Source organism: Colossoma macropomum, unplaced genomic scaffold (genome assembly GCF_904425465.1).
Source record: "Colossoma macropomum unplaced genomic scaffold, Colossoma_macropomum, whole genome shotgun sequence".
NCBI lineage: Eukaryota > Metazoa > Chordata > Actinopteri > Characiformes > Serrasalmidae > Colossoma > Colossoma macropomum.
Genome location: NW_023494977.1, coordinates 175695 through 180041, shown reverse-complemented (window position 1 = coordinate 180041; position 4347 = coordinate 175695).

The following is a 4347-nucleotide window of genomic DNA, read 5'->3' as shown; positions in this document are numbered from 1 at the left end:
GAGACCACAGCCAGTGTCTTTTCTCAGTAAATTGCATTCAAACCTCTTCAAACTCAAGAAATGATTTTATCATCAATCACATGTCCAAATATTTTATGGAGCATAAATGAGCTATAGTGGTTTAAACAGCCCATAATTTATATAAACAAATTACAGTTACAAATTACACATTTTTAACACTTTCTTTGAGTTTTTTCAATCTTAGACACTTTTACTGACACATCTCATCTGATTATAATCTTACTTTGATCTCTTAATTAAACCTTTTTTATCTTCATGGAAACATTTTGTGTCTGGAGTGATAGAAGTAGTCTGATTTTATGAGAAATTATATTTTTTCAGCAAAAGCTTCGTTTCAAATTACAATTTAAGCATATGATTGTTTAGGTTTGAAGGAATTAAAACGCTGTTCATTTTCACTGTAGATAATTTTTGAGAGTAAAGAACTGAAAGATGTTCTGGTCAGAAGTGGATTTTCAGTGTTTAGCAGTCAGAAACAGGAAAGTGCTGTTTCATTGTAACTAATTTGTATGACAACTTTCTATTTTCAGTGTTGGTATTCAAACTCAAGTAGCTATAACTGTTTATAGAGCCATTATAACACATAGATTACTCACCTAATATTACGTTTTTTCATCTCAAACAAAAGTAAAATAATACTTTAATGAAACAATATAAAGCAAAAGTTTATTTAAATGAACAAACACAATATTTTACATCAGTTCAAACCTCAAAAGCACTTCGTCAACTTTTGCCTGGTTCTACTTTTTACTGCTTACACTGTAAGAAAAGGATTCAGGACCTTCTCTCTTATGTTATTTACAAGCCTATAATGATTGTGTGACTATTATGCTGATAATTTGAGATGATTTTCACACAGGAATAATAATGACTGAAGGATGTATTCTGTATATGGAATTTCTTATGATTTAAATGTGTAATGTGTGGAATCTATTACTGTGGTGTGAGAGATGATTCTGTACTCCTCTCGTCTCTGTGCTGATCATTACACACAGATTATAAAGATACAGAGTATAAAGATGAGATTTATTGAGGTTTTAATACATGTTGCCTTATTTTTCTTATTTCTCATTTTCACTTTTTCTTTTAAACTGCTTCAGAAGCTTCTGTGACCTATTTTATCATAAGGGGCGGGTCCACACACTGGTGATGTCATGTTTAGATCATGTGACAAAAGGGATGCAAACCTTGGAAGATAAAGATTTGTGCTCATTGGTTAAAGCTGCTAAGGCTATGCTAGTCACATTCCCATAGTTAATACTAGTGTTGTAGTACTCTAATCAGGTCTTGATCACGAGCCTGGTCTTGGTCTAGTCTTAGTCTTGACCTCATTGAGAGTTGGTCTTTTCTTGATCATGGGGTAAGGTGGACCAGCCGAGTCTGTTAAGAGAGATAATATAAAATAATCCTTTATTAGTCCCACAACGGGGACCTTCACAGTGCTACAGCAGCAAAGGGATAGCAAGGCACTCAAGAAACAGTAGTAAAAAGAAGAGAATTAACGAAGTAATTGACCATGATAATTAATATGGTTACAGTTTGTTACTTGTTACTATATAGACAATATATATATATAATATTAAAAATATAAAAACATATAAAATATATATTAAAGATACATAAAGATATAAGATAAAAAATATAAACTCCATCCTTCACATAAACTCTTCACAAAAAAAAAAAATAAATAAACAATCATAAATAAAAAAGCATGATGCCTCCATATGAGGTAATTAGAAGCTGAATTATTATTGAATATCAATAAGAATAAACAGGGCTTTCTCTGTGCACTAAACTCTACCAGAAACTTCTCCCTAAACAGTCATTTTTACTGTAATACATAATGGACAATGTAGTAATATTTGACTTGTACTTATTTACCTACTTATATAAATAATGATAATACATGTACAATTAATTACAATCAAATTTCCTTTTTTTCCCCTGAAAAAAACCTTAATCTGGTCTCAGTTTTGTATCAGTCTCAGCCACTCCTGGTCTCAATCTTGACTCAGACTCGACTGCTAAAAGTCTTGATCTTGACTTGGACACAATGTGTCCTAGTCTCAGTCTTAACTCAGACCTAGCAGTTTTGACCACAACCCAAGTTAATATAATGCAGTACCTGACAGGTGTGTTGTGTGTTGATAAATACTGAATGGAAAAAAATGATCATGGAGAATCGTCACTCTTTATGTGCAGAAAATGGTGGGGGAGTTGGCAGTAAGTAACTTTAGACCAGGAAAAGAATGAAAAAAAGCAATGAAGGAAGACCAGCATTGCAAAGAACTCTGGAACCCAGCTGCACAGAGCAGACAAAAACTGGGTGAGGAGGAATCTGCTTCTATGTCAAGGAACACTGGTGTAAAGACGTCATGGTACTGTTAAAATCTTGCACTCCTCATCTAGAGTTACATCAACACTCAGAGTCTGATGGCCAACCAAATAATGACAGTAGAGAGAGGGATTCGGGACTCAGTACATCATTCTGAGAGACTTTAATAGTGCAAATCTAATGAAAGAAGTGCCCAAGTACAGACAGCATGTCACTTGTGCACAAGAGAAGGGAACATTTGGATCAGTGTTACACCACTGTTAAAAATGCCTGTTGCGCTGTCAAGCGCACAGCTCTCAGTCATTCTCACCACAGTCTCGTTCACCTCATCCCACCATACAGACAGTAACTCAAAACTAACAAGCCTGTCATCTCTACAGTGAAGAGATGGACCAGTAGGGACACTGAAAAGCTACAGGGCTGCTTTGAATCCACAAACTGGACAGTTTTTGAAGAGGTGACAGACAGCCTAGATCAATATACAGACACCATGACATCATTCATCAGTTTCTGCGAGGACAGCTGCATTTCAACAGTGTGGGTGAAATACAGCGAGGATAAACCAAGGTATTCAGCTGATCTCAGCTTCAGAGGGAAAAGGAGGCAGCATTCAGAAGTGGGAGCAGAATTCTCTACAGAGACCAAATATAAGATAGAAGAAGGACTACAAGGTGAGACAAACTCGCCTTCTCCTGAGCGACTGCCAGCTCACCATCGACCAGAATGAGTTCTGTGCAAATCTGACCACATAAACAACAATCTTCACAAGACTTCTCTGCTATTCCCTCAACCCTGCCCCCCCAACCCTGGCTCCTCTGCACCTCTGCACCTCTGCCCACTGCCCCTCCCCCGAGCAGGATGAGCAGGACGTTAATAGGCTTATTAGAGGACTGAAAAGGTGAGAAAAGCTCTGGGGCCAGACAGAGTCTCTTCATCCACCATCTTCAACAAATTACTGGAACTTTGCTCTGTTCCCATGTGCTTGAAAACTGTGACATCACACCTGTTGAGAATTGGTTATTAAATTGAAATATTGAAAATGAAACTGAAACAATATTAAGGAAATACATATTTAATTATTTTTTCTTTTCAAATTTCATGTGTCTCAGAGGACACAGTAGCCATGACAGCACATCAGCAGTCATGTCAAAATAGTACATTAAAAACAGACATCACAGGCGGATATTAGTGCTCTGCTGCCATCTTGTGTAGAAAAAATAATCATTGCAGTGATAAATGCACAATGTCTCTAAGAACTTACATGGATTAAAGTGTTAAAGTTAATGATTATGTTAAAACACATTGTGTTCTCTTTATTAAGTCATAGTTTATTCTGTATTTTTATTTTTTATTTATGGTTTATTAACATTTTGTTCTCTATATGACAAAAAAATGTCCAAAGAAAACCACTATTCACTCATTATTTACTCACTATTCACTTCTCTACTGATAATTGCGATCATTTATTTATTGTATTCATAATCAGTTAGTTGACTTTATTTTTTCATTTCTGGGTTTCTCTGTGTTCCAACTTAGCGCTGTGTGTGAGATGGTTATCAGTGTGTAGATCAGCTCTCTGCAGGTGCAGCATTAATGCTGTATTACACTGGAGTGTTTCCTCTCTCTGAAGTCAGTCTCCTGTAAGTTGGTGTGTTTCTCACCACACTGCTGCGAGCGTCTCTCCTCACACACACACCTCTAGAGACGGAGGTGGAGTTCTGTTCATCAGTGTTGACGCTCTTTTGATAAATATGGAGAAAGAAAAAATGCCTCCTCTGATTTGTCACTGAAAATGTTTGATGATTTCCTCTCCTCACACTCACACTCACCACAGCCAGTAAGTACACTGTCACTGGTAAGTATTTAATTAGATGTACAGTTGTAAATCTCTTTCTTTTTTCTTTGCATATTCAGTTAGTAGTTTCATTATTGTAAAACAGAATATATCATTTGGAAAGGGAATGCAGTTTGACAATTTTACAAAATACGTC